The sequence below is a fragment of the Loxodonta africana genome, chromosome 15 (assembly GCF_030014295.1).
Source record: "Loxodonta africana isolate mLoxAfr1 chromosome 15, mLoxAfr1.hap2, whole genome shotgun sequence".
NCBI lineage: Eukaryota > Metazoa > Chordata > Mammalia > Proboscidea > Elephantidae > Loxodonta > Loxodonta africana.
This window is the reverse complement of record NC_087356.1, coordinates 79,178,580-79,191,671: the sequence shown is the minus strand read 5'-3', so window position 1 is coordinate 79,191,671 and position 13,092 is coordinate 79,178,580.

Below are 13,092 nucleotides of genomic sequence, written 5' to 3'. Positions count from 1 at the left end.
CTCAGGAGAGACTGAGTGGCAGAGAGTCTGCTCAGCCCTCCAGAACCAGTGAGAAGCAGTGCTCAATTGGTAAAAGATAAGTACATGCATCTAACCTACTGCACAGAGCACAAAAACACCCCCTTAGGGAAGACCTTCTCTCCCATTTACCTGTTCCTCTCTACTGAGTACCAGGTCTGGGCCGGCTTCAGTGATTGTCATGTCTGCTGGGCTGGAAGTAGGAGCTGTCACGTGCCCTGAGCCATTCTCCCAGCTTTGGAGAGGGAACAAATTAACAAAAAGGAAAAACTAATCTGCCAGCTCCCCTAAGCCAGGAACTCGGGGAAGGCACAGACTCTTTGTCTAGGCACAGGCATAAGTGGTCCAGAAGCTCTGAATGCTTTTCATCCCTGCATAGGCTGTGGACCCATTTCAACAGCATAGGCTTTCACTAGAACAGTACAACAGGGTATATACCTGAAGCCTATTTTCAACTATATAAGCTATAAGGGGATGTGGCAGATTCGTGACATTTGACACCGCCTTGCCCATTAAGCAGGGTCCTCACCTACCCACATCAGGAGCCGGAGGCCTGGTGGCTCCACCCACAGCACCTAGACACCCACAACAGGGGTCCAACAACAGGTGGTGCCTCCCAATCCTTACACCCAACAGTGTGGGGTGCCCATAGCCCAGCTACAACACCCACCTACCTAAGAGCTCTAGGGAACAGGGACACATTTTTTCCTCCCAGACGCTCAGGGGCAGCCAGCAGTGCCCTGCATTGCTCAGTGCATGACCTCCTACTGCGGCAGATACCTGTGCCTATTCCAATCACCTATGCCTGTCTAGGACTGCAAGTGAGAGTCTGTACCACACACTTGGTTACCAACTACCTGAACACCTGAGCTAAATCCATACAAGAAAAGTAAGTGGACTCCTGGGCTCACATATCTAATAACAGCTCTAACCACCTGGTGACAGGACGTAAGAGCTTCAAAGACACCAATAATCAAACTGGCTCATATGACCAGCCTATTTGGTCATATCAAAACGAAACGAAACAGGAAGCTAGGACACAGTAAGCAAACATACAGTAAATAAATGTAATAACTTAGTGATGGCTCAGAGACAACACTCAATATCAAATCAGATAAAGAGGCAGACCATGATAGTTTCAGCAAGCTCCCAAAACAAAGAAACATGCTGGAGGAAAAGAATTTTTTTTGAAATACTGAGGTAGAACTCAAAAGATTAATACACAGAGCTCTTGAAGAGATCAGGAAGAAGATGAGGCAAACCCAGAACAAGCCAAGGAACACAAAGAAAAAGCAATAGAGGAGCTTGAGAAGGTCATACAAGACCATAAAGACAACTTTCACAGGCTACAAGAATCCAAAGAGAGACAGCAATCCAGAAGATCAACAATAAAATTTCAGAATTAGACAACTCAATAGAAAGTCTTAGGAGCAGAATTGAGGCGATGGAAGATAAAGCACTTGACACCAACTTATCTGAGGAAAAATCAGATGAATTTTTAAAAATAAAGAAACCCTAAGAATTATGTGGGACTCTATCAAGAGGAATAACCTACGAGTGATTGGTGTTCCAGAATAGGGGGGATAACAGAGAATACAGAGAGAATTGCCGAAGATTTCTTGGCAGAAAACTTCCCTGATATCGTGAAAGATATCTATCCAAGAAGCTTATCAAACCGCAGATAAGATAGATCCCAAAAGAAAGTCACCAAGATACATTATAATCAAACTTGCCAAAACCAAAGATAAAGAGAGAATTTTAAGAGTAGCTAGGGATAAACAAAAAGTCATCTACAAAGGAGAGTCAATAAGACTAAAGTCTGACTACTCAGCAGAAAAACCATGCAGGCAAGAAGGCAACAGGATGGCATACATAAAGCCTTGAAAGAAAAAAATTGCCAGCCAAGAATTATATATCCAGCAAAACTGTCTCTCAAATATGATGGCAAAATTAGGGCATTTCCAGATAAACAGAAGTTTAGAGAATTTGTAAAAACCAAACCAAAATTACAAGAAATACTAACGGGAGTCCTCCAGTTAGAAAATCAGTAACATCGGGTAACAGCCTAAGACCAGAACACAGGACAGAACAACCAGATATCAACCCAGATAAGGAAGTCACAAAAATAAATCAAAGCTAAAACACTGAAAATAGGGAAACAGGGACGTCGATATATAAAAGATGACAACATTAGAACGAAAAAGAGGGACTAAAAAATGTAGACATAGATCTTTCATATGGAGAGGAAGTCAAGGCGATATAAAGAAGTAAAAGATCAGTTTAAACTTAGAAAAATAGTGGTAAATATTAAGGTAATCACAAAGGAAACTAACAATCTTACACTTCAAAATAAAAAACAATGAAAACATAAAGACTCAGCAAACACAAAATCAATAACAATGAAAAAGAAGAAAATACATAAAGAAACATGGCTCAGCACAATAAAGAAGCTGTCAACAACACACATACAAAAAAAAATCAAAATGACAGCACTAAACTCATACCTATCAATAATTACACTGAATGTAAATGGACTAAATGAAACAATAAAGAGACAGAGAGTGGCAGAATGGATTAAACAACACAATCCGTCTGTGTGCTGCCTACAAAAGACACACCTTGGACTTAAAGACACAAACTAAAACTCAAAGAATGGATAAAAATATATCAAGCAAACAATCAAAAAAGAGCAGGAGTGGCAATATTAACCTTTGACAAAATAGACTTTAAAGCAAAATTCACCACAAAGGATATGTAATGATTAAAGGGTCAATACACCAGGAGGACATATCAGTAATAAATATTTATGCAATGAATGACAGGGCTCCAAAATACATAAAACAAACCCTAATGGCATTGAAAAGAGAAACAGCTCCACAGTAATGGTAGGAGACTTCAAAATGACACTTTCCAGGAAGGATAAAACATCCAGAAAGAGGCTCAATAAAGACACAGAAGATCTAAATGCCACAATTAACCCACTTGATCTCATAGACATATGCAGAACACTCCACCCAACAGCAGCCAAGTATACTTTCTCTTCCACGAACATGGAACATTGTCCAGAATAGACTACATATTAGGCCACAAAGCAAGCCTTAACAGAATCCAAACCATCAAAAAATTACAAAGCATCTTTTCTGACCATAACAGTAGATACCAGTAACAGAAAAAGCTAGGGAAAAAAAATCAAATACATGGAAACTGAGCAATATCTTGCTCAAAAACTACTGGGTTATAGAAGAAATAAAGGATGGAATAAAGAAATTCATAGAATCAAATGAGAATGAAAACACATCCTAGCAGAACCTTTGGGACACAGCAAGAGCAGTGCTCAAAGGTCAATTTATATCCGTAAATGCACACGTTGAAAAAGAAGAAAGGGCCAAAATCAAAACTTTAACCCTACAACTCGAACAAATAGAAAGAGAGCAGCAAAAGAAGCCCTCAGGCACCAGAAGAAAGCAAATAATAAAAATTAGAGCAGAATTAAATAAAATTTTAAAAAATTGACAGAGTTAACAAGACCAAAAGCTGGTTCTTTCAGAAGATCAAAAAATCGATGAACCATTGGCCAAACTGACAAAAGAAAAACAGGAGAGGAAGCAAATAACCCAAATAAGAAATTAGATGGACGATATCACAACAGACCCAAATGAAATTAAAAGAATCATAAGAGAATACTATGGAAAATTATACTCCAACAAGTTTGAAAACCTAGAGGAAATGGACAAGTTTCTAGAAACACACCACCTACCTAAACTAACACAACAGAGGTAGAAAAACTAAACAAACATCTAACAAAAGAAGAGACTGAAAAGGCAATTAAAAAACTCCCAACACAAAAAAGCCCAGGCCCAGATAGCTTCACTGGAGAATTCTACCAAACTTTCAGAGAAGAGTTAACAGCACTACTACTAAAGGTATTTCAGAGCATAGAAAAGGATGGGATACTCCCAAACTCATTCTATGAAGCCAGCATAACTCTGATACCAAAACTAGGTAAAGACACCACAAAAAAAGAAAATTACAGAACTATATCCCTCACGTACGTAGATCCAAAAATTCTCAACAAAATTCTAACCAATAGAATTCAACCACATATATCAAAAAAATAATTCACCATGACCAAGTGGGATTCATACCAGGTATGCGGGGATGGTTCAAAATTAGAAAAACAATCCATGTAATCCACCACATAAATATAACAAAAGACAAGAACCACAGGATCTTATCAACTGACACAGAAAAGGCATTTGACAAAGTCCATCACGCATTCATGATAAAAAAATCTCAGCAAAATAGAAACAGAAGGAAAATTCCTCAACATAATAAAGAGCATTTATACAAAGCCAACAGCCAACATCATCCTAAATGGAGAGAGTCTAAAAGCATTCCCCTTAAGAACAGGAACCAGACAAGGATGCCCCTTATCACCACTCTTATTCAACATTGTGCTGGAGGTCCTAGCCAGACCAATTAGGTTGGAAAAAGAAATAAAGGGCATCCAAACTGATGAGTAAAAATATCCCCATCTGTGGATGATATGATCTTTTACACATAAAGCCCCAAAGAATCCACAAGAAAACTACTGAAACTAATAGAAGGTTTCAGTAAAGTATCAGGATACAAGATAAACATACAAAAATCAGTTGGATTCCTCTACACCAACAAAGAGAACTTCGAAGAGGAAATTACCAAATCAATACATTTACGATAGCCCCCAAGAAGATAAAATACTTAGGAATAAATCTAACCAGACACGGAAAAGTCCTATACAAAGAAAACGACAAGACACTACTGCAAGAAACCAAAAGAGACTTACGTAAGTGGAAAAACATGCCTCGCTCATGCGTAGGAAGACTCTACATGGTGAAAATATCATTTCTACCCGAAGTGTTCTATAGATACAATCCAATCCCAATCCAAATTCCAATGACATTTTTTAATGAGATGGAGAAATAAATCACCAACTTTGTTTGGAAAGGGAAGAGACCCAGATAAGTAAAGCACTACAGAAGAAGAAGAACAAAATGGGAGGCCTCACACTACCTGATTTTAGAACTTATTATACCACCACAGTAGTCAAAACAGCCTGGTACTGGTACAACAAGAAATACATAGACCAATGGGAGAGAACTGAGAATCTAGACATAAATTCATCCACCTATGAGCAGCTCATATTTGACAGAAGCCCGAAGTCTGTTAATTGGGGAAAAGACAGCCTCTTTAACAAATGGTGCTGGCATAACTGGATACCCACCTGCGCTAAAATGAAATAAGACCCATACCTCACAACATGCGCAAAAACTAACTCAAAATGGATGAAAGTCCTAAATAAAAATCTAAAACAATAACATAAAAGAAAAAATAGGGACAAAGCTAGGAGCCCTAATATAAACAGAATACAAAACATTACTAACAATGCACAAGCCCCAAAAGAGAAACTAGATAACTGGGAGCTCCTAAAAATCACTTAATGCTCATCAAAAGACTTCATCAAAAGAGTAAAAAGACAACCTACAGACTGGGAAAAAATCTTTGGCTACAACATATCCAATCAGGGTCTAATCTCTAAAATCTACAAGATACTGCAAAACTTTTACAACATAAAGGCAAGTAACCCAATTAAAAAATTGGCAAAAGCCATGGACAGGCCCTTCACCAAAGAAGATATTCAGGCTGCTCTCAGATACATGAGGAAATGTTCACGATCATTAGCCATTAGAGAAATGCGAATCAAAACTACAATGAGATACCATCTCACCCCAACAAGGCTAGCATTAATCCAAAAAATACAAAATAGTAAATATTGGAGAGGTTGTGAAGAGACGGAACACTTACATACTGCTGGTGGGAATGTAAAAATGGTACGACCACTTTGGAAATTGATCTGGCACCTCCTTTAAAAGCAAGAGATAGAAGTACCATACAATCCAGTAATTCCACTCCTTGGAATATATCCTAGAGAAATAAGAGCCATCACATGAATAGATACATGCACACCCATGTTCACTGCAGCACAGTTCACAATAGCAAAAAGATGGAAACAACCTAGGTGTCAATCAGCTGATGAATGGATAAATGAATTATGGTATATTCACACAATTGAATACTATGCAATGATAAAGAACAAGGATGAATCCATGAAACATAACATAAATGAATCTGGAAGGCATTATGCTGAGTGAAATTAGTCAGTCACAAAGGACAAGTATTTTATGAGACCACTATTATAAGAACTCAAGAAAAAGGTTAAACACAGAAGAAAACATTCTTTGATGGCTACAAGGGTGGGGAGGGAGGGAGAGGGGAATTCACTAACTAGATAGTAGACAAGAATTATCTTAGGTGAAGGAAAGGACAACACACAATACAGGGGAAGTCAGCACAACTGGACTAAACCAAAAGCTAAGAAGTTTCCTGAGTACAACCAAGCACCTTGAGGGACAGAGTGGCAGGGGCAGGGGCCTGGGGACCATGATTTCAGGGGACACCTAGGTCAATTGGCATAACAAAGTTTACTAAAAAAAGTTATGCATCCCACTTTGGTGAGTGGCATCTGGGGTCTTAAAAGCTAGTGAGCAGCCATCTAAGATACATTAATTTGTCCCAACCCACCTGGACCAAAGGAGAATGAAGAATACCAAAGACACAAGGAAAACATCAGCCCAAGAAACAAAAAGGGCCACATCAGCCAGAGACTCCATCAACCTGAGACCAGAAGAACTAGATGGTGCCCAGCTACCACCAATGACTGCCCTGACGGGGAACACAACAGAGAATCCCTGACAGAGCAGGAGAAAAGTGGGGTGCAGAACTCAAATTCTAAGAAAAAGACCAGACTTAATGGTCTGACTGAGACTGGAGGAACCCCAGAATACATGACCCCCAGACTCCCTGTTAACCCAGCACTAAAACCGTTCCTGAAGCCAACTCCTCAGGCAAAGATTAGACTGGACTATAAGTCATAAAAAGATACTTGTGAAGAGAGTGCTTCTTAGTTCAAATAGATAAACATGAGACTAATTGGGCAGCTCCTGCCCAGAGGCAAGATGAGAAGACAGAAAGGGACAGGATCTGGTTGAACGGACATGGGAAATCTGGGGTGGAAAGGAGGAGTGTGCTGACATATTATAGGGATAGCAACTAGGGTCACATACATAACAATGGGTATAAATTTGTGTATGAGAAGCTAACTTGAGCTGTAAACTTGCAAAAAAAACTGAGGGTGGGAGCAAAGAGGGGGAGCTGCCCCTTCCCAAACACCTCTTTGTGCCAGGCACTGTGATAGACTTTCCACACCAAACAACCATCCTGCAGGTTTTATTAATTCCACTTTGTAGATGAAGAGACTAAGGCCCCAACCAGTGAGATGACTTGTCCAAAAGCATGTGGTGAGTGAGTAGCAGAGCTGTCTGCCCTAAAGTCTGTGCTGTTTCTGCTCCCTCAAGCTGTGCGGGGCGAAGGTGCAAAAGAAGAGAGAAAAATTCATCTGCAAGAATAACTGATTCCCAGGATGGGTACCAAGAATCACAGATTACCCAGAGGGGAAAGGTCCTGGAGGTACAGACTCTAGCCCCATTTTACAGGGGGGTGACTGAGCTCCTAAGCAGGCGAAGTCCCTTACTGAGCCGCAGAACCAGGAACAGAGACTGAAGTTCTAGACAGCCCTTTGACCGCCTCTTCCTCCTTCAGAAACCCCAGCACCCTCCCGGGCTGGCTTGCGAGGGGGAACAGTTCTGAAGATGGCGCTCTGACTGAGCTCTGAGCTGCCTTCCCTTTGTTCAAACCTACTGTCTTTTGTAATTAGAAAATAAATTACTGTTTTCTCAAAAAAAAAAAAAGATGTAGGTTTAACTCACGCTCTGTCTTTTTAAGAAACTTGAGCTAAGACCACCAAACAGATTAAGTCCTCTGAGCATAATACTGTTAAGTCCTGAGGTAACAGCAAAAAATAATTTTTTTTAATATAAAATACACTCGTGATTTTTAAAACACTTCTAAATTGTTCATAGGTCATAGATGAAATTATAAAGGAAGGTTTATTTAAAATAGACTGATAATGAATATATATTCTACACTCAGAGCACAAGTGATTGTACTGGGGAGGACAAGAGAGAAGTAGGATATGGTAAGACTTCAAGATTCATGAAAATAATCTGATCAACATTTGCCTTAATCATTACCAATACAGAATTAGGGTTGGCGGCCTCCAGACATTTTGCTTAGGGCCCTTTTACAGCCAAAAGGGAAGGAGAACAGTAGGCAGGGGAGACCCCTACCTCCCTACCCCTCCCTCCTTCTGACAGTGCCCAGGGTAAGAGCTATGCTTAGGCCAGGGACCCCACACTAGTGCTTCTCAAACTAGTTTTAGACTAATGCCTCTCGAACTTTCACACAAATTCCTTGGAAAATTTGTTTAAATGCAATTCTGATTCAGTAGGGATGGACCTGGCTGATGCCAGTACTGCTGGTCCATGGGTCACACCTTAGCTATATAGGGCCCGAGACTTCTGTACCTTCCATAGCTCACCTGAAAGCCAGCTACAGATACCAAGGGCCCAGACAGCTGACCTCACAATCCATCTGGCCCCAAGTAGCTGTCCTCCCTCCGGGCAGGCCAGGCACATCCCTAGGGGCCTTGGAGAATCTCACCCCTTCAGTGAAAGTAGGGAAAGTCTAGATTCCACCCCCCCCCCCCATATAACAGACATATTCTCTGCTTCCTGGAGTTTGCATCCTAGTTAGAGGAGATAGACATGAACAGGTAGACAAATATATGTCTGATGGAGATAAGTGCTTTGAAAAAAATAATAAAGTAGGATAAAGAGAAAGTACCTAAGCTGGGTGGAAGGTGTTATTTATTGTAAATAGAATGGCGAGGGCAATCTTCTCTAAGGAAGAGACATTTGAGCAGAGACCTGACTGAAGTCAGAGAATGAACCCTGTGGATATTTAGGGGAATAGCATTCTCTTAGAGGAACGGCACCTGCAAAGGTCCTGAGACAGGAAGAGGCTGATGGTTGGAACAGCAAGGAGACTGGAGTGGAATAGGTCAGCAGGTGGAGGGTGGTAGAAAAAGGATATATCAAAGAGGCAATAGGAGCCAGACAGATAGGACTGTTGGGGCCATTGCAAGAACTGAGTAAGATGGGAAAATACTTGAAGGTTCTCAGCCAAAAAAGTGACATCACCTACTTTTTTGTAACTTTCAAGGTGTAACTTACATTCAGTAAAATTCACTATTTTTACTCTAGAGTTCTGCCAATTTTGACAAATGTATGCAGTCATGCGACTACCACCACAGCTCCAACACCCCCTAAAACTGCCCCCGTCCCTTGTAGCCAACCTGTGCCCAACCTACAGGCCCTGGCAACCACTGATTTTTCTGTCCATATAGTTTTGCTTTTTTTCTGGAATGTCATATGAATTGAATCATATAGTCTACACCTTTTTTGAGAATCATCCGTGTTGGCACATGGAATTTTTATTGCTCAGGAGTATTTCATTGTATGGATGTGTAACATTTATTTATCCATTCAACAGTTCAAGGACATTTAAATGGTTTCTTGTTTAGTTGTTTACACAGAAAAACATCTGTGTACAGGTTTCTGTTGTTGGTGCTGTCGTTGAGAATATACACAGCAAAACATATGCCAACAGTTTCTACATGTACCATTTAGTGACACTGATCACATTCTGAGCTGTGCAGCCATTCTCACCCTCCTTTTCTGGGTTGTTCTTCCTCCGTTATCATAAACTCACAGCCCCCTAAGGTTCCTATCTCCTCTTTCAAGTTGCTGTTGTCAGTTTGATCCCATATTGCTAGTTCTTAAAAGAGCATAATGCTCAAGGCGGACCTTTTGTACTAGTTGAGCTAAACTATTGGTTGTTTGCTGTGATTCAGAATTGACTCAACAGTAATAGGCTTGGTGTTTTTGGTTATCGTTTGGTTCTGAGAAGACTTCAGAGGATATTTTTGGTTTAAGTTTTAAAGATTATCTCAGAGCAAGACTTCCATGAGTTCAGTGTACAGGTTTTTATGTGAACTCAAGTTTTCATGATTTCTGCTTCTGACAATTTCCCATCTAAAACAACTAAAAAACTGAAAAAAAATACATAAAATGGTTTTCAAACACAGGGCTTCAGGCAGCCCAGGACAGTGATCTCCGAGATAGAAGAAACAAATGAGACAAGCCTTTCAACTGCTGTGGGACAGAGAGGGGGAAACTCAGGCAGAGTCCAGCAATTTCTCTGAGTCAAGGAGATGGAGTTAGGCATCCTGGGAGGCTAGAGCAGGTAAGGCTCACCAGACAAACTACTGAAAAAGAGAAAGCCTCACAGAGAGTTCCAGAGGCCTTCAAAGGTTCCTTTGAGTCTGGCTACTCTCTTGGAGTTCTCTAGAGGAACAGAACCAGTTTTATTTATAGAGAGAGAGAGAAAGAAAGAGTCCTGGCGGTGCAATGGTTAAGCATTCGGCCGCTAACTGAAAGGCCGGCACTTGGAACCCACCAGCCACTCTTTGGGATCAGAGACCTGGAGATCTGCTGTTGTTAGGTGCTGTAGAGCTGGTTCTAACTCACAGTGACCCTGTGTAAAACAGAAGGACACATTGCCCGGGCCTGCACCACCCTCACAATCCTTGCTGTGTTTGAGCCCGTTGTTGCTGCCACTGTGTCCGTCCATCTCGTTGAGGGTCTTCCTCTTTTTCAATGACTCTCTACTTTACCAAGTGTGATATCCTTCTCCAGGGTCTGGTCCGTCCTGATAACATGTCCAAAGTACGTGAGACGAAGTCTCAATATCCTTGCTTCTAAGAAGCACTCTGGCTGTACTTCTTCTAAGACATTTGTTCCTTCTTCTGGTATTCCACATTCAATATTCTTCACCAGCACCGTAATTCAAAGGCATCAGTTCTTCTTCCATCTTCCTTAATCATTGTCCAGCTTTCACATGCATATAAGGTGACAGAAAATACCATGGTTTGGGTCAGGCACACCTTAGTCTTCAAAGTGGCATCTTTGCTTTTTAGCACTTTAAAGGGGTCTTTTGCAGCAGATTTGCCCAATGCAATATGTCATTTGATTTCTCGATTGTTGCTTACATGGGTGTTGATTGTGGATCCAAGTAAAATGAAATCCTTCACAACTTCAACCTTGTCTCCATTTATCATGATGTTGCTTATTGATCTAGTTGTGAGGATTTTTGTTTTCATTATTTTGAAGTGTAATCCATACTGAAGGATGTAGTCTTTGATCTTCGTCAGTACGTGCTTCAAGTCTTCTTCACTTTCAGCAAGCCAGGTTGTGTTACCTGCAAATCACAGGTTGTTAATGAACCTTCCTCCAATCCTGATGCCGCATTCTCCTTTATATAGTCCAGCTTCTCGAATTATTTTCTCAGTATACAGATTGAATGACTATGGTGAAATGATACAACCTTGAAGTACACTTTTCCTCGTTTTAAACCATGCAGCATCCCCTTTTTCTGTTGGAACAACTGTCTCTTGGTCTACGCACAGGTTCCACATGAGCACGATTAAGTGTCCTGGAATTCCTATTCTTCACACTGTTATCCATAATTTGTTATGGTCCACACAGTGAATATCCTGAAAGTTTGACTTCATCCAAGTCATTAAGGTCAGCGGGTAACATGCTGGTATTTGCAATACCAATGCATAGCTCCTAGCATCACAGCAACACTCAAGCCACCACAATACAACAAACTGACAGATGAGTGATGGCCATAAAGATTGCAGCCTAGGAAACCCTATGGGTCAGTTCTACTCTGTCTTATAGGGTCGCTAAGAGTCAAAATTGACTTGACGGCCCACAGTAACAATAATCATTCTCTCTATATATAGATATACCAAAACCAAACCTGTTGCCGTCAAGTCGATTGTGACTTATAGCAACCATATAGGATAGAGGAGAATTGCCCCATACAGTTTCCAAGGAGCACCAGGTGGATTCAAACTGCCAATCTTTCGGTTAGCAGCCATAGCTCTTAACCACTACATCACCAGGGTTTCCATATGTAGATATGGATATATCTATATAGTTGTTGTTGTTGTTAGGTGCCGTCGAGTGGGTTCCAGCTCATAGTGATACTGTGCACAACAGAACGAAACACTGCCTGGTCATGTGTCATCCTCACAATTGTTGTTATGCTTGAGCCCACTGTTACAACCACTGTGTCAATCCATCTCGTTGAGGGTCTTCCTCTTTTTCACTGACTCTTTACTTTACCAAGCCTGATGTCCTTCTCCAGGGACTGATCCCTTCTGATAACATTCTGGTTGTACTTCTTCCAAGACAGATTTGTTCGTTCTTTTGGCAGTCCGTGGTATATTCAACACCACAATTCAAAGGCCAACACCACAATTCAAAGGCATCAATTCTTACTCAGTCTTCCTTATTAATTGTCCAGCTTTCACATGCATATGAGGCAATTGAAAACACCATGGCTTGGGTCAGGCACACCTTACTCCTCAAGGTGACATCTTTGTTTTCCAACACTTTAAAGAGATATTTTGTAGCCAGTTTGCCCAATGCAATGTGTCCAGTGCCCAGTGCAATATGTATATAGAGAGAGTCTGAATTCCTTCACTTAGCATAATGCATTTGAGATTCATCCATGCTGGTGCATGGAACTTTTATTGCTAAGGAGTATTTCATTGTATTGACTCATGTGATTGTAGGGGGACTGGCAAGTCCAAGATTCATTAGGTCAGGCAACAGCCTGGAAACCCTTGCAGGCCTGTGTCCCAGAATCCATAGGTAAAACAATGAGTGCAGATTAAGAATGTTCTGGAAAAATATCTATTTTAGTCTGGAGGCAGAACACACCCTAGGGAGGCTCCCTTTTTGCTCTTAAGGTCTTCAACTGAGTGATTGAGTTCCGCCCACATTATGGAAGGTAATCTGCTTTACTTGAGGCCGACTGATTTAATCACATGTAACTACTTCATAACAGCAATTAGGCTAGAGGCTTACCAAGCAAACAGGTACCATATGCTAACCACGTTGACATATAAAATTAATCATCACAGCTACTGACCTAAGGTTGAAG